The 18,944-nt window shown below is 40.6% G+C and overlaps 1 protein-coding gene across 3 annotated transcripts in view; it reads left to right on the top strand.

Annotated features, from left to right (window-relative positions):
• Positions 1-3,858: 3,858 nt before the first annotated feature.
• Positions 3,859-18,944, top strand: part of plxna2 (plexin A2) — a 190,834-nt gene continuing 175,748 nt past the window's right edge. Inside the window, exons 1-2 of one of the 3 annotated variants that reach the window (XM_066703642.1) lie at positions 3,859-4,092; positions 4,233-4,332. The gene's annotated coding sequence lies outside the window, so the exon portion shown is untranslated. Of the gene's footprint in view, positions 4,333-18,944 lie in introns of all 3 variants that reach the window. The other 2 variants (XM_066703643.1, XM_066703641.1) reach the window with 2 other exon arrangements.

The raw sequence follows: 18,944 nt of genomic DNA, 5'->3' as shown, positions 1-18,944 counted from the left end.
AACTCATGGATTTAAGACAATGATGTCTTGGAAAACAGCCCAGCTGGTAATGGCGAATTAGGGAGCCAGAGTGGATTGATTGACATTTATGCAACATCACCAAATGGCACCCTAATGGAATCAGGAACCTTTCCAGTTAAGAAAATAAAATAAAAACAAAATGAAATTCAGAGTTTGGGGAATTGTGCTGAGGCATGTTTAATAGTTTCCTACACTTTTAACTGCATTATTCCCCTCTCACTTTATGAAAGACAGGGAGCACTTGACCCTTTCAAAGTTTATATTGCATTATCATTACTAGAGCACAGTAAGGTATGTAAAGCCAAACAAAGCACAGTTAAGTATTTTTAAAGATTAATGTAAAGTGGCTCATTGTTCCTCCAATCTAACTGGTCTAGTTGAGGCCCTCGGGATTTTTAACTCCTCGATGGAATGTTCTGAAATCTGTCATCGACAATATCCGATTCTGTGCTTAAGTACAATAGAACAAAGAAGTCGAGATCGTGCTCAATTCCTGCAATTTGTGCATGATCAACTGACAGTTGTTCCTATCTTGCTGTAACAAGTTGGTTACATAAAACAAGTAAGGAACCCCAATGTCAGTTGGGTTGAATTCAAATGACGTTAGATCAGCTTGATATTGACTATATTGACTAAACACATTTTGTATTCTGATATATTTTGCCAAGCTTAAATATTGCAAGAAAACATTCTTTGTACATCAAATGCATGCAGTTTTGACATTTTAAATGAAAGAGACAAAGAAAACTGGATGAAAGAGAAAAAAATAAATAAACAGCAGTGATATCCTCCGAAGCAGTTACCATCTGGTCAGGTCTCGTAATGTGAAGTGCACAAGGATGTCAGTAATTGCCAGATGGTGCAAAACGGCTTTCCCAGATCTTAATGCTGCATATATATATATATATATATATATATATATATATATATATATATATATATATATACACACAAACACACAATTGAATGTACTATATATATATATATATATATATATATATATATATATATATATATATATATACACACAAACACACAATTGAATGTACTATATATATATATATATATATATATATATATATATATATATACACACAATTGAATGTACTATATATATATTTTTTTGTAATATCATCATCATCATTATCATCATCAACAGCAGCCCATATCGATCCACTGCTGGATGAAGGCCTCACCCTGATGTTTCCTCCTGGTTCAATCTACAACTTCTCTTTTCCATGTCAAGCCTGCAAAGTTTATTTCATCTTCCCATCTTTTATCTTCTAGGTCTCTCTGTTTTCCTGGAAAAAAAAAAATGTATTCTAACTCTTTATCTGAAACATGTTTATTATGTGATTTGTTCATCCGAGTTCTTTGAATTCAGGCCTAGAAATATATGTAATTCCACTTAATTTAATGTATTTGTAAATGTTTGACTGCCACTTCACTGAAATCATTTGAGTGCCAGTCAAAAATATACATGCCCCTTGTCCTGTCCATGTCTCAGATCCTATAACCTGAATGCATTTGGTATGTAGTGAAAACAGTTTGGCAAGGATTAATTAAATGCCTTTCTCTTTTAAGTTTCAAAGTTTAAAATTTGGCTTTGGCTCTTCAATGTTTTTAAGGGTATAAATAGTTCATATTCACAGTGATAAAAAAAAAACGGAAAGAAAATGTATCATTCGCATTTTTTTCACGCTTAGTGTCATTTTCTTAAAATAAATGTTTTCTCTAAAAGCAGGGTATTAAGCAGAGTCAAGATCAGACATTTCTTCAACAATAACACACCATTTATATAAATTGCGTACCTGCCAGCCACATCTAATACCACCACTTACACCAATCTAATACCAATCACAGTATCACATGCATAATGGCTGCATCAAAGTCTTGTCATCTGATTTAACACCGACTACACAACTTCAGAACAACTAACACGGGCTGCATGTGTATGTGCAATGACAGGTGTTCATGTTTTGGATCCGTAAGGCAGACAAAGTAAATTAGAGAAAACTCAATCATTTATCATGATGCCTGGGCTGTATTGAAGCGCAGGTGTGTCTGAGACGATCATTGCAAACCCCGCGGGCAGCAGGCAGGTCGAATCAGAAGTAATATTTGATCAGGATGAACCACGTTTCATTAAGATTTTTCATATTTAGTGTAGTTCGCGGGCAATGTTGCATATTTATTTAGAGTATTCCAATATTGAGCAATGAATAAATAGATTACACTGTTACATTGCTACAACGTTAGCTGGGTCAGGCTTATAGGTAGATGTCACAGAAAGCTGTGAACATAAATGTGTATAATTGTCAATAAGAGTAACAACAACAAAGAAAAGGCATGTAAGTGCTGGAACAGTACATTTAGAGGAAATGAAAGTGAAGTTCCTACAATTCCCCCATAGGTGGCAGTGTGCTAATAGGTTTTAAGAGTGAGCGGCGGCTCGGCGCTGCTGCTGTAAACGCGTAACCTCGCAATATCAGAGCGCCTGTTCATTGATCATTTTACCTATACATATTTTCATTATTGCTGTACAATTTAATACACTTATCTCAGATTGTATTGAAAGAATGCTGCTGCATGCTTTCACTGTGAACATCAAGGTCATTTAATACCTGTTTGATGGCCATCACTTATTTCATTTTCAGCTCATTCAAGCCTTTTATACGACATATTTGTGTTTTATATGATATTTTGCAGCAACCTTTCAAATCTGATGTGATTGTTTTCTATCTAGATTGGGTTGAAGTGTTTAGGTGGAATTCAGCCCATTTTAATCCACTGTATAATTAAAGGAAGGCGGTTTATAATACGGTTCATTTTTTTTTCACCTCGCAGTTTTTCCAGCCACATGTTATTTATGCACACAATTACCGCACAAAATGAGCACAGTAATGGAATGATTAAGTGAACAGGATTGTAGCTATGATTTTTTTAATAGCTAGTAAAGTGACTTTCAGTCAAGTGTTTTATGGCACTTTTATGCAATCTTTGCGTCTTGTTGCATGCCCCCAAACTAAGCAATTCTCACTTACTATTTATACTAATAGTACTAATAATAAAACAAGAATCGGACCCAGGCTCTACAAGCATCCATGTGTTATAGTATTTATGCGTGTAGTGGTTTCTGCATCATTCATTTCTAGCGCAGCTGTGGTCTACATGGCAGCAGGGCATGCTCCGGGTCTACGCGTGTTGTTTGTTTGTTTGTTTGTTTGTTTGTTGTTCTTGATCGGAGAACAGAAAACATATAAGGAAGATGAAGCACAAGCACGTGAGGAGTTATTTAATCTGATTGATAGTGAGTATATGATTACTTTCATCTCAAGATATGCACAAACAACAGTATAATCACAAGAACGGGTTAATACTACACGTAAAACGCCCGACAGTGTCTATAGCCTGTATTTTGCGTGGACCCGTATATTCAAGGTCCCCATGCAACACTTCATGCTTATTGTAAAGGGCGCAGGGATTTCACAGTACTGCAAAGCCAGTGTATAAGCCCTGCTGTAAACCATGCATACATACATACGCGGCAGCGGAACAGTCACACTTTCAAAAAGGAGTCTGAACTAGTGTATCTGAGGTAGACTCGCTTCCTAGCGGTGCACGGATCTGGATGCGTGCCTTGTTGGGGGGGAAAGAAAGAAACTCTGGGGCGGCGGGTAAAACGACTGCAATCGCTAGCGCCGGTCCCCCGAAAGGGTTAATGCCGCCGCATGCAAATGAGCCCGTATGCTAAGCAGCGAGCTGGGGGCGTGGCTTGAGCGGCGAGCGGCGGCTCTGCGCTGCCCGGGGATCGGCGTGCGGCGTGCCAGCCTCCATCCAGCGGCGCGGCGCGGTGCGGTGCGGTGCGGTGCGGTGCGGTGCGGTGCGGACGGGCTGTGTGCGTGTTGTGACCCAAACCAGGGCGATCGGACGATGGCAATCCACAAGCGATCCGACATAAGAGCGGACTGTCTTCTGAACTGAAGGAATGTCAATCCTCCCTGTCTGGCTCCTGCTAATCACCATCCAGACTCCAGTGATGAGAAGGAACAGGCTGAGATCCTAACATTAGTAAGTCATCATCATTTCAAAAGGGCAGGCAAGCGAGCGGCACCGTGCGTTGGCTGGGTTGGATGGGAATGAATGAACCAGCCTAGGCTTTGCAATTGCAGGGATATACTGTGCGTTAACCCCTGACTTCTCTCCACCAGTGGGAATCGGAGCATACCGGTTTGGATTACATTAGATAATAGGTATTTTAGGAAGAAGAAGCAAACCACGCATTTAAGAGCCCGTCCTGATGCTTGACTGGTGAGTAGTGTGTGCCAGTGGACACATCCTTTCGTGTTTCTTAAACGCCGGTAGTACAGTACTGACATGCATTTTACAACCATTTGCTGTGCCTGTACTGTAGTGGCAAAGCGTTTTCTGTCCGGATGCGAAGGAATTAGATCCAATATGATGATCCTGTCTACACGTGTAACTGCTAGTGTAAAGTCTGCTACTGTATTACGATCACTAACACCAGACCCTTGGACATTATTAGTCCATTGTTTCCCTCAGGGTGGCATGTTTAACAGTGCAGCAGAGACGGTGCATGCTCTGGGATTATGAATGTGCCAACATTGTTGCATCTTGGAGGTGATGTGCTTACTTTGCATGTCAGTGTTTCTTTTTTGGATTTGTGTGATTTTTGTATTATTCCACCAATGCACGTTTGTATTAGGGCATGGTTATTATGTTTTATTTTGTATTTGATTGAATCCCCCCCCCCCCCGTTTTATACAGTTACCAAACATGATTTTGAGCTGTTGAGTGCATTCAATAGCATTTTAGATCCACAAGTTCTTTATAGTACTGTTATATCAGATCAAGCCATATGTGGTCTATAAATTACAAAAATAATGCATTATGTTTTGCATTTTAAACGGATCGTGAGTGCATCCACACACTCCCGCGTATACTGCTGCTCTCCCACTAACGCTGCGTTCACATGCATTGTTCTTTATGGAAGTGGCTGTCTATCCGAATTAACAACTCCTAATTTGCCCAGGAAATATTTCACTCAATTATTTAGTGGCTGACTTGGTTACATCGCATGCTGTTTTGTCAACAGGAAAGTTACGTTATGCTAAATATAAGGACTCAGCCAATGCTAACGAAACATTGTTATACATTCATTTCACCTTGACTGTGAACTTGCTTATAGATTAAAGATGCTTCAGCAACAAAAACTCCTACAACGTTTTTTGACGTGAAGTTTAGGATTTGGACAGTTTTCAGATCAGCTTATTTTAGGGCCCATTCTTAAAAATTGCTGAAGTGGAAAGTCATGCTTTTGTGGTTTACCCAAAATGTCTAATTCTACATATTATTATTATTATTATTATTATTATTATTATTATTATTATTATTATTATTATTATTATAAGACACTCAGTGGGATCTTTATCCATAACATGAATTGAAAATAGTCAAATTGTATTTATTTTTTGGCTTTAGCATTGTTTCTAGTATAAACCTATTTTAGTGCAGAAGAGTGGCACATCATATATCTGTTTTTAATTAAACTTTAATTGTTAATTAATGATTTTTCAGTCCACACCTCACACCTAATATAATCCCAGTGATTTTGCCAACCTTAAGTGGCGTTGTCTTTTGCTCAGGGATGCAATAGGAGATGATGTCCCCCATAGCCTTTGAAATTGAATGTGATGTATAGTTGCCAAGTGGAAATAATTCAGGATTTCAGCTCATTTTTTTCCACGGTCTGTTCATCTGTCGGTGACACTGAAATAGCAGATGTACCCACAAATCTTCATTTTCCTGTATAGAGCGGTTAGGCAGTAAGTCTGGTCTGACACAAGCTCTATAGATAATAAATGCTGTTTAAGTAGAAAATTGCCTGGCATTTGCATTAAAACAACTTCCATCTGCTGTGAATAGGGGAGTGCATATTAAGTTTCTAATTTAGGCAATAAACCCCTTTCTTTTTAGTAAGATTATTTTTCTTATATAAAGCATGACCTCTGAACATCATTATTTAAATACCTTGTCACATAGTTAAACAGCAGTTTGACCTATGAGCACTGACACGCGAGTGCAAATTGCTGGGTAACAAGATAGGAAAATCATGCGCCACTGGCTTAATTACTTTTCTAACAAAAAAAAAACTTTCAAAAGAAGTAGTAGTCCTCTTCAGCCATGACAATTTACTGTCGTCTTTGAGATGTCTTCAAAAAGAGAAGTCCAGGCTTTTGCAACATTGTTGTGCTCTGTAATTTGTAATAATTGTGTTTGAGATCTAAGCAAGGAAGTTTTATTCATGAAATTCCCTGTGAATTGTTTGGTACAGATAACATTATTGTTCATACCTGATACTGTTAGAAATATTTCCGGTCAGCTTAGAATACGTATTTTTGTTCTGTCAGTTTACTCTATTTTAGTGTATACAAAGCACATGATCTTTGGACATACCAAGCATGTAAAGCCAGTTTGTGAATATGGCAGAAGACCACCTTTGTAAGAGAGATGCAGTTCTAAGACTGAACGATAACGCCTCGCATCTTTTTTTTTTTTTTTTCTTTCTTGGCGAGGCTTTGTGCAAATATTTGCCCATATTGTACCGATCACCCAGCAAGTCGAAAGCAAAGCAGTGATTAAATTTTAATCTTGAATTGAGTTTTCTTTACTTTTATTCATTTTTTATGACTTGTTCTTTGAAGGTATAGTAAGAATGTGTGCTTTCTCACCTTCTGTGTAATCCCCCAGAGAGTTAATAAATTGATACACTTTCATGTAGACTTTCAGATTATTGGTGTCGCAGATTGACTTCTGTGCTTAAAAGGGGCAGTACATTAATCGTTTGAATGCTGTTTTTGTGTGAGTGCTCTTTTATGCTAACCCCCCCCCCCCACAAAGACACTATAAGCAAACAGCAATTTTAACAACCTTGATTATCATTAGCTTTTTTATTTTATTTAATTATTTATAATTTATTAGGTTTTTAGTAACCCCGTTAGGAAGTGATAGACATGAAGATTAGTAGTACATTTGGTGTACTTTCATGCTTATGCAAATCAGCTGTCTGCTTACTTAAACAGTATATGTCCCAGCTTGAAATTTTAATATCAGCCTGCCAGTCTACTTAAAGGTATTTCTTTAAAGACTTGGTTCTCTGTAGAAGAAAGAAAGACACAGACAGGCAGGGCAGTTGTGGATCTAAACATCACAGACTGCTTAATCAATAGGGCTAATGGCACAAAGCTGGGGGAAATTGCTGCAATAAAGACTATAAGCATCAAATTATCCAACTATGTTCACCAAGTCCTTTTTGGGGGGTCCGGTAGATTGTTTGCATGCTAAACTCTTTCAGACTCCCTTCGCCCTTCTTACTCTTTGTACCGATTGTGTCATATCGTGTCAACCGTTTGGACTGGCATCTATTCAGCTGGTTGCCCCTGGTTTAAAAGGCTTTAGCTTACAGTGCCTTGATCTTAATCTATTGATTTGCTTATGTCAGTTCATTACATTAACTGTTTGCAGCTGGGTAATTTAGAAGTATTATGGTCTGGGGCTTGTTCACTTGCTTTTACTTACTTTCCATTGTTTGTCATTTTTGGGGGGGAGGGTGAAGGTTTGGAGTGGTTGTCAGAGAGAGAGAACCGTATACCTTGTTCTGCCCTCTGAATGGGCTTTATAATAATAAATACAGGAGTTCTGGGAATACTCAATATCAGATTATATCTTCATTTATAGGCATACAGTAGGCAAATCTAAAATTCTTAAATACTTAGCAGAGTTTATCATATCTTTGTTTTCTTATTATCTTTCCCTTGTCAGTTACTCCAGCTCCCATCTGCGATTCTTTGTCCTAAGAATTAGTTTTGCTGTTGTTGGTTTTGACCATAAGAGCAGCTGGACAATGAATCCAGAAGGCCAGATGAGCTTGCTGTAAAGAGCCCTCCTGAGGGACGCCAGTGCAGCTGCACAGTGCCCCCTTGTTCCCGCGCAGGGGCATTATCAGAGCCACCGCCACAGACGGGACAAGCCTGCCCCCTGTTGAACCCCCGCCACAATTACATCGTGGAACTTAGCACCTTCTTTTCCTGGGAGTGGAGTGGGTTTGCTTACTTGTGTGGTCATACAGTTTCAAATAATAGAAAATGATGCACTGCATCATATCCAACATCAGGACTTTATCAATACAAGTGATCGGGATGGAGGGGTGAGTTTGGGGGTGCTTGTGTATTGTTATGCCTCATGATGTGTCCCCACCAACGTTGACTGCATTACGCCTGCTGTTCCTCAGAGAATTGTCATCCGAACAGCAGCCAAGCTTAGCCTGAGAGATTTTGACAAGTTGCTATGCATGCAGGCAGAATCCTTGACCTATTTTTTAATGAGTGTAGGGTACAAAACCATTCAGTCGCTCCATTTCAGTGCTGAACCCCCTCGCAGTGTGCCTTACAGGACCCCCTGTATGAGCCAACTCATCCCTCGCAGGTATCGCTCCAAACTTCCTCAGTGTTCAAGTCCACCCCCTTCCTTGTTCTTCATTTTTTTCTTTCTTTGCTCAATACTGTTTTGATTCTCTGCCTGAATGCTTTTAATGACTCTCAAGCTGTTGCAGCAGAGATGGCTGTTTGTCTGAGCCACGTGTCTGTCTGTCTGTGTGGAGCTCTCCGTCTGTTCTGCCTTGGATGGGTTACTAAACTTGGAAGATGAGGGAGATTTGATTTACTGAGCCATGTGGGTGGTTTAGTAACATTGCTGTTAGGATCATACTTGAAGTTCACTGCAGATTAAAGACCGTGACATGAGTTGGGGCACTTTAAATGGAATGTATCAAAGGAAAGCAGAACTCTCCTGCGTTTTAATAGGAACCAAATAAGATGTTTTTCTAGCATACCTGTATCTGAATAATCATGCCCACATGTGGGTTTTTTTAACCTCCTGCCCTTAAGCTAGTCAAAGCAATAAATTATAGACCGTGAATATTTACCTGCTTTTCAGCTCCTGTTTATTATTAGGTTTTCAGTCAGAATCATCCTTGTTATGTCTCATTTGCACACACTAATTGGAAGAGGTTTTCAGTTTCAATTATCCAGGTAGAGTTGTGAGGATGGAGCCGGGCTGCATATCTACTTGCAAGGTAGTGCCCAGATGTTCAGTAATGATGGTGTGGGTGTTTAAATGCTTGGAATTAGAACAAGGTTAAGGGCAAGAAATTTAAGATGAAGTTTACATCAAACTCGGCTGCTTTATGTGTGACACCTATGCGGTGCCAATAATTATTTTCAGTCTTTTTCTTGGTTTGCTAAACAAATGCAATAATCTCACAAGCATTTGTTGTGTTTTTTTTATGTATGTAACAGAACAGACAATAAACTTAATTAAATGTTGAACCTGTTGCCATGCTTCTGTAGTCCTCTCCCTCAGTTATAATTTACTATGCTTTTTATTACCTTATGTAAACTTGCACTGTTAAGCTTTTGTCATTTGAAAGCATCTTTCAGTAAACAACATCATAGCAAGTTACTGTACCGCGTAAGTTATAGGACTGCCATTAAAACTGACAAGTAATGAATAGCATTTTAGTGTATGGTGGTAATTCACACTTTTTTTTTCATCGTAAGTGGCAGTAGAAGTTGTTTTGAGTATGAACTGTTTCCATCTGTGAAACAATATAGATCAATAGGATATGCCTGAATTTGTGAAGTCGTGAGATACTTGACCGGCTACTGCCGGTGCTGTGAATGACGTCTTCCTTATGGGAATATACTGTCTCTCCGTGGGCCTATATATTATTGCAGAGCAGTTTGATTACTTATTTTCCCACTCTGTCAGGATGTTGGCATTCAGCTGGCCCAAGAGCGCCTTCCAGTTTGTGAAGGATGGTTTTACAGAAGGAAGTCTTCAGCCGGCTCCAGCAAGTCTATAGAGCGGGAAAGGGGGAATGGTTAATGTGGTGTCTGTGCCAGTAGAACAGTAGACCTCAGCACACATTCTCTCTCTCTCTCTCTCTCTCTGGTAATGTAACAAACCCATGTTTTATTTTTTTCCTTTTGAATGCCATCCAGCTCCAAAAACGCTAAATCAAAACCCGTAGGGAATATACAGCAGCTATGAATAAACCGACGCAGAATTAAAAGAAAATATACATCTGCTTTTCCCTGTTCCTTTGGAAAGCACCGCCTGGCAGAACCGATGGGCTCGCCTTACTTTGCTTCTACAAATTTGCTGCAGTTCATCTCTGAACCCACTCAGCCCAGTGCAGGCTTTATTAAGATGTTAATAGCATGCCTTCATGACATGTTTCTGTGGCTCGGGATTCTTGCTACGCATTCTTCTGTGTCTCAATCCACCTGCCAAGCTCAATAGATCTGTGGTGAATCTCTCACAACAGTGCTTTACAATCTCCCATCAGGGTTCGTGCTGCTGCAGGGTCATTTATTCTTTATCTGATACTTCCAATCGCAATCTTTAGGCCTGTAAAAAAAAAAAAAAAAAAAAATCTCTCTACTACCACTGAATTGAACAGAATTGTAATTGCAAACCTGTGGTTGAAGGACTGAATGTACCGCTCATGGTTAATGTTTATCAGCTCGAGACCTGCTGTATATTGAAAAAATCTATTTTTTTTCCAAGAAGGATGCACATTTTAGTTTTAAAATGTTCTTCTTGTGTGGTATAGGAAAACAGACTCTTGTCACTGACTGCCAAGTCACACAGTGTACCTCTGGCAACTTGACTACATGTTGCATTCACCCAGAATTGGGGGGGGAAAAATCCCAAAGAAAACGAACAATTCACAAACATTGAAAAACCCTCTATATTATACTGAAGTACACTTAATGCAACCCCTTTTCAAAATCTGTGTGTAGCCCCTCCCCCCCTCCACACACACACACACACACACACACACACACTTCCTCCCTCTCTCCCTGATTATTTAACACTTTCTGGTTGGAATTAAAGTCAGTTAACACAGGCAGCATCAATAATCAATTAGCTCATGTTGTGGGAGGATGTGTGCTTTTGTTTAGCGTGGAAGTTAACAATAAATGAGCAACAAAAGAGCGCTGGCGCTGACTGGGGCTGCACAAAGAGACAGGGGCAGCTGTGTGCAGCAGACGAGCACGGGCTGGGGGGGGTGGGGCGGCTGCTGGGGGTGGCAGGGCGGGTGACACCGGTGTGCCACATGCCTGCGTGTCCTGTGCCAGCGCTGCGCCACAGCGCCCCCTGGTGCCCCCAGACACCTGGTCTGCTACCGTTGCCATGGTTACCACGCTGGAAAAGAGAGGCCTTGTCTCCTCGCCGGGGCAGCGGCTGCAGGGAGAGATGGGTGAATCGCTGCACACTGCCCTCCTGTAGTCGTCTTCAGCCACCGAGAACCCACGGGAATCGGACACTTTCTTCACTCTGTTGACTCATCCAAAGTTCAAACTTTTACTATTATTTATAGTCTAGCAGAGAAACATTTGGAATTACACCACACAGAACTACAATACAATTGCAGCATATTGTTAATTGTCGAACACGTTTTCTTAATATTGCACAGGGAGCAGAAAACACAAAGTCAAGTTTATGTTTACATTTCTTTATTTTCAAAAGGTCCTGCTTGTCTTTATTTATGTGTAATGGATACGGTTGTATGACACAAATACAGTTCTAGTTCAGCTACAGCTTGTTTATGAATCCCACCCTGCCTTCGTATGGTTCACTGGTTTAAGTTGTTGCCAAGAGTCCGATTGTACTTGTAGATGAATTTGCGGGTTTAATGCAGGTACAATAACAAGTACCTACCTGCATTCCAACTGTCCTTTTTGCAACAGTTTTCAAGTCAGCCGTACCCTTATCTTCAAAGATAGCTGCCTTTGCTGCCAGGAGGGAACAGTTTTTGCACAAATATTCTACCTTCAGCTGAGAAAAGCTGCAGATAAGACTCCAAATTCATTCCTGGGAAAGATAACAAACAAAAAATGCCTCAGACAAGCATTGAAAACCTCACACTATTATATTCACACACACACCCTGATAAACCGTTTCTGCAACACGGACCATAACAAATTGAACTAAAGCATGATGAAATAAATGAAAGGAGCTGGAAACCAGAGGTTAAGACAGAGGAACACATACGATCCCAGAGAGAAGAAAAGAAACTTGGAAAACGGAAGAAAAGGTTAGACGTATGGATAGGGAATATCAGACACGTCTTTATAGAGCACTTCACGAATTTAGTGAATCTGAACCTGGGGGGCAAAATCCTTTAGGTTCCATAGCATATTCGTCTTCAATCTCTAATAGGCCAGTAATCACTTCTGTTAAGTGACACGCTGTTTGACCTGTAGCTGTAAAAGCAGCATGTTGAGATTCTAGATTGAGATCTAGATTTTTGTTGTTTGTTTGTAATTTAAGCCCAAACTGAAATCAAGAAGGTGCCATTTGCTTCAGCTCAGATTTTAAACCCTCTTCAAGGATGACCTCCTTTACTTGCCTGGAGGATTCTGTCCTTGTGCGTTACTTAGCCTCCCTGCTTTAGGATGCTCTTTGGAACAAACGGCTGCTACAGAATCAACCTTTTTGTGTAAATGCAATCGCCCCCCCCGCCTCTGCTCTTGTTTTCCCTTTATTCTCTCACTCTTTGTGTTGGCCCGCACAGCACAGCAATGTACATCCTTCAGAGTTCATAGAAAGGAGAAATGAAAATGGGATTGTCAGATGGATACATATGAATATATATATATATATATATATATATATATATATATATATATATATATATAATGTTTGTGTTGGACCTGTGTGCGCTCTAGAATTTGCTGCCTGAAAGGAATGTCACATATTTCACGAAATTACAGCTCCCCAGCGAGCCCATCTGAGGGTGAAATGTAACCTTGTCATTTTCAAAGTTGAGCTTCACTGTTCTGGGGGGAGTTCTGTAGGAATCGCTCATGACTATTAACCAGGTTTTGCCTATAGCATGTAGTTAAAGGTGTTGATTGGGGCATAAAATGGGAAAAGAGGAGACTGCCGTGCGCTGGGTGCCAATCTCAGTGTTGGCCAGTATGCTTTGTATTTTTTAAGGGAATTTCTCAGTATAGAAATGTATATACAACCACAAATGCTCACAAATAATATTTTTTTGTATTATACTAGTGTGGTTTGGTATGATAATTATAATCTTAAGCAAACCATAACTTCCATCAGCAAAGTGCAGGTTCTTCTAACGAAACTCCTTGATATAAGCTAACCTCTAATGGCTTACAGTCTATTTTAAAATGTTGTTTGTCATAGTAAAGATTGAATCAACTGTACTTATGAGTAATTGAATTGAGAGTGTACCTAAAGTATGTATCATGTAGGGTACACAAGTCTGTAAATGTCATTTATAATAATCACGTTGAAAGTTTTCAGATGCATGATGGTGGTGTTTTCCTTTGCTTCAAAAGCTTTTCTTTTTTTTCTTTTGCGGGGAAACAGAAACAGTGTTATCAGACAAGATATCTTTACCCTGAATGAATTACTCAGATTAATAAATATTCAAAACAGCAGTTTGATGTATGAATCACAGGACAACAATATAGGTGTTTTTTTATTTTATTTCATTCTTTGTGTACCGTTTGTGGTAAAAGGTCTTGTGATTATAGTGCCTTAGACACTTACCTGATGTGTGACAGATTGGCATCTTCCAACTGACGAATGCAAATCCTTGTGTTGTCCGAGACGATGTTGATTAAACATGACTGTGCTGAGGTTAGTGTTCAGGAGAGGAGAAGGGGGGTGGGCGGAAAGCAGGTCTGCGCTTGCAATAAGTAATGAATCAGTCAGAATATGTGTTTACCTGCACCATATACAACACTTAGGTTGTAGATATGATATCACTTAGCAATACCTGGAGAATTTAATGTGGACTTTAATTAAATAAATCACTTGTTAAAGGAAGTTGTGTTGTAGTACTTTAGTCAGTAGCATAGATTGTAGCATTTAGCTACACCGTGGCATAGCTTACCAAATTCACAAGACTTACAGCTTGCTCTAAAAATATATAAATCTATACACAAATCTATATAATTACTCCATGTTTAGAAATATACACTGCTGTGGGCTGTGACAAATTGAGATGTTCATGTTTGTTTCTCCTTTCTTTCCCTTTGCCTGTAATTGGGAGCAGCCAAGCTTGTTTAACACACACAACACTGAGATTTCAGTGGTTTCTTTCCCTCGGAGTACAGCAGAACCTTTATAGTTTTTATTTTAATTAATTATTGTATACCACAAGGACACAAATTCATTGACAGTGTAAGAACGGCCAATTCTTCAGTGGCCACTGTAGCGTCGGCAGAACAATACCCTGTGAACAATTTCTGCGAAAGATTTACATCGAATGACAAACAGTCGACGGAGGAACATCAGCTATTCGATATCGGCTATTGTTCAGGGGAGAGAGAAAATTCCCGTTGCGGATTTGTTTCATGCATGCCTGTTATTTTTTGGTTTTGTTTTTTTTCCTCTTAGCCTGGATATATAGAATCCATACTTTCAGTGAAGCTGAGAAGTTTTAATGGTGGGAAAAAATGGGTAAACACAGAGCATGAAAAAACCCTGTGTGTGTTAAATCGGAACAAATCCCAGTGCAGCTGAGAATTAGGAGAGTGTAAAGTATTGCGGTGTCCCTCCTCGTTCACGAGCTGCTGTTTATTTGGAAGGGCGGAGGAGAAGTGGAAAGGGAGAGAAGGGTGGGTGGGGAGCTAGCGAACAGGCCAGCATGTAACAGCGCAGCCTGGATGTGTTTGTTCTCGCTCACCTGTCAGTTCATTTAGCGCTGAACCGTCTGGCCCTACAATGGCTCCCACGTGGGCCATTGTGAGCCTATTCAAACGGCGCGGTGCAACCCGGCAGAGAGGTGCAATGGTTGGTGCACGGAGAGGTGTGAGGCGCGCACCTGCTGTGTGCTGGACAAAAAAAGGCTGCTTTCTTTTCACAGCACAAACGGCACACGCCCCCCTGGCCATAGAAATAAAGGATAAAGAACACCTTGCCTTTATTTGCCGCAGCACTACTGTATCAAGAAATCGCATAATTGAAACCGCAAATGAATGCCAGGCTCAATAGGCAGGTCTTAACACATCTAACGAAGTGTGGTCTGCTGGGGGTTTGAATCACCTCGGTCGCATCACCTGACAGGAGGGTGGTGTAGGATGGGATTTGCCTTATATCAGAATGGTAGATCTTTAAAAGTGTAATGTATTAATTCATTTTCATGATTGTATTTTTTTTAATGATGTTGACCACCTCTGGGTTTTTTTTTACTCAAAGTGTAATGCTAGTAGCTTTTTTCACTCCCCTTTACCACATGCAATGCGGATTTCGCTAATATGCAAAAGCCTTGATAATTCATCCCAGGGTGTCAATTGATTTGCGGTGAGCTTATGCATTAACAGATATTACACTATGTTTCATCAATAGGAGTGGTGGTGTGTGTATGGTTTAATCAGACCGCATGAACTCAGGTGCGTGCGGCTCGCGGGGACAGCCTCCCACCGCTAAGCACTGGAAAACCAGCGCCGCCTTCACAACCGTTCGTTAGATGTTTATTGAACTTCAGTGGGGTTTGTGTAACTTTCCCTCCTCAAGCCTTCTCAAGTCACAGTTGACCTCTGCCTCTGCCGTCGCAGCGAGAGGCGCAGTCCGTGCTCGGGCCCGATCTGAGAGGATTGTGCTGAGCGACAAAGTAAGAGCCTTGTTTACTCTGGTCTGCCGGCCCGCTGACTGCAGGAGAGAGGGAGGCGGGGAGCCAGTGGGGGTACACACAAACCTCGTTGAAAGACAGCATCCGGAGCAGGCAAAAAGAAACAAAGGCACAAAGAGAGAAAAGCAAGAAAGAATGAGAGAGAGAGAAAATAAGTCTCATTAGGATGCTAAGAAAGGTTTGGAATTGTTCTGGGTGTCTTTGATTCGTGGAGGAAGGAAGGCAGGAGTATTAAATTGCGCTGTATGGAAAGCCCAGTGGCCACGGTGCTGCCGGTATAGTATATGGTTCTCACGGTGCCGAGTCAGGGGCGGACGTCACACGCCATCTGTGGGTACCGGTCAGCCAGTGTCCCTGCTCCAGGCTGGGGGGAAGGAAGGTGGCCACCAAGGGGAATGGTGATACAGGGCAAGATTTCCCTAGTACAATAGCTAAAATAAGCAGAACGGAGCCCAGACAAAGAGCTTGTGACTGTGTGAAATACACCGCGTTTCATTGACAAAGTCCTATTCATCGACTTCCTTTGTTTCTTATAATTTTCTGTTTTTTATAAGTGATGAAATACAGTATGAGCTTCAACTGTAGCTCAGGGGTCAAGGGGGAGGTTTGAACATTAAAGCAGCACTTTCCTGTTATTGCACTGCACACTTGTTGTAGCTCACTTTTGCATGAGCAGCGTTTGGCTCTCTGATTTCGATAGTTTATGTATCCTGTTGACTTCGACCCTTCCCGTAAAAAATACCTTGGCAAAAAGAAACTGAAAGCAGAAAGCAAAATGTTGGGAGGAACCTGTCCAATCACCTGTCGCTGCCGGGGTAATTAGGATACCTTGGCAGATATCTGTAGTTGGTGAAATGACAGCAGAGAGTGACACAGAGCACACATCATAAAATACAAGATAAGGACTTCTGATTTATGGCAGTACAGGAAAATAATTCTGGGGCCGAGGATCAGTTAGGGACAGAGGGGCAGAGAGAGCAGGTCAAACTTTCTAATCCCAATACTTTCCCCTCGTGGTCCCTGACGTGAGTTCCTTCTTTTGCAGCCCTGCCTCTTGATATATATATTTTGTTGAATGAACGCTGTTGTTTAGACAGTTTTTGGTTTGCCATAACTCCTTGTCACCAAGGATCCCTGCATTAATATCCAATTAATCATCTCAATTAATTATACAGAGAGGGCCAAAATCGAAGATTCCGGTTTACAGTTTTGTTATAATAATCATTGCAGCCTTTTTCTAAAGTGACCGTAAGGGCTAAAAACAACATCTGCTGTTCAGTAATTTACAACAGGCCCTCGTCTCAGGTTTTGTCTCATCCTAAGAATGGAGCACAAGGAAGTTAAGTAACATGCTCAGGCCACACACATCGAGTCAATAACGGAGCAAGAGCTTGAAGTGGAAACCTCCTGGTAACAATCCCTTTTCCTCAACAACCGGACTGTCTAGCACTCTTGTACCTTGCCTAACCCCCTTTTATTCTTATGATTTAATTTTCAGTTTGTCAAGCCTAATAGACCGTGTTCAGCTTCAGGGATGATTAGTCGTTTAGTATCTGGGTGTTGGTTCCGATGGCTCATTATTACGGTGAAGTGCCATGTGATCCGTATTGGCAGTGATCGGGAAATGAATGTTCATTCGTTCTTTATACCTCGGCTGAGAGCTTGACACGGCATATTTTCCTGTGCCCTGTGATTTGCTCTGATTTCTTTATCTGGAGTGCCTGGGTTTTAAGGCCTGTGTTTTGCTTGTTCGATAGGTTTCGTCTTTTTACAAGGCCTATAATTTCAGTAGATTTGATGCCCCAAACAACATTAAATCAGCTTGTATTTATTCATTGCCTTTTGATTGCCGGGGAACTGAATCATAAAAAGTGGAGGGAGCCATTTACTGCAGTCCTGTACTGTAAGGTTGAGTTAATGAAACGTCGCAGTGCTTGAAACCCTGCCGTGAGTGAGTGTGAGGTCTGAGGGTGTCGGTGAAGTTAGCTAACCACACTCGCCAGTGGCGAGAGAGACCTGACTTGTCATGGATCACTTTTTCTGAGTCCCAGATGGCTCCTTGTATTAAAAAAAGATCAACTGCCTTTTTTTTTTTAACAGATGCTAATTTTAATCTCCTCGCACACTAGAAATCTGTACACGCAGATTTGTCTTTGATCAAGCTTAATATGAGGAGAATGTCGGCTGCATACAAAAATCCTGCGCTTTTCATCTGCTCAGAATTCCACGATGCCGAGCGGAGGAAGATGTTTGAAGGGACTTTGGTGATTACATTTAGTTGGAAGATGATTTTAATGCTCTCGGACAGTGCTGCCCTGTTGAAAGCTGAGATTGAAGAATCCCCAATGCTTTCATTCTCGCAGTACAACAGGTACCATTCTGTTGCTTGGATTCAGAGAGTCCAATTAAAAAAAAAAGTGTAAGCCTATATATATTGTTTTATCATTTTAATCTTGTAATGGTAGATTTGACTATCGTAGGTACTTACATAAGGATTATTTCTCATTTGTTTTTCCTCAGCATCAAACCAGAAGTAATAATGTTAATTTTTAATAACAGCATCTAATCCTACCATTCTCAGACTCCATCAAGGTGATTGACAGCCTGCTGGAATGACACAAGAACAATCTGCAAATCCAAGTGGCAGTAGCTCATCATGAATGCATGCGAAGAGCAGTTTTCTGCACCAGATTTGTAACATAGTCTTTAATAACATTAGACAAGATGTTATGCTAGTTTGGATGAGTACAGTAGTGCAGCCTCCGTTCCCAGGAGAAAGGCTGTGTGCTGTAGTGCCCTGCGGAAACTGCCTTCTTTCATTTGCCGTACACAGCACCCTTGACGGCTAGACACAAGTTCCTAATGCCATTGGAAAAAAAATTGAATTATCTTTAAATAGGTGAGATCCTCTTTGCTATATATAGGTGTCTCACCATAAGAACAGTGACCACAGGAGAATTATGAAAACAAGGAACAGAAGAAAGACAAAATGACATCTATGTAATGTCTGCTGGGTTTTATTTGGGCTTACTAAACTTAGACAACGAGTAATGCCAACGAAGATGCCACCCACTATTTTCCTGGTATGACACATGAATGTATACAGTGTGTTGCTTTGTGTTACTCCAGCCAGTTATATTTTTGATCACAGTTGCAGAGTTTAAATGTG

Source organism: Amia ocellicauda, chromosome 5 (genome assembly GCF_036373705.1).
Source record: "Amia ocellicauda isolate fAmiCal2 chromosome 5, fAmiCal2.hap1, whole genome shotgun sequence".
Classification (NCBI taxonomy): Eukaryota; Metazoa; Chordata; class Actinopteri; order Amiiformes; family Amiidae; genus Amia; species Amia ocellicauda.
This window is presented reverse-complemented; position numbering and strand designations above follow the sequence as displayed.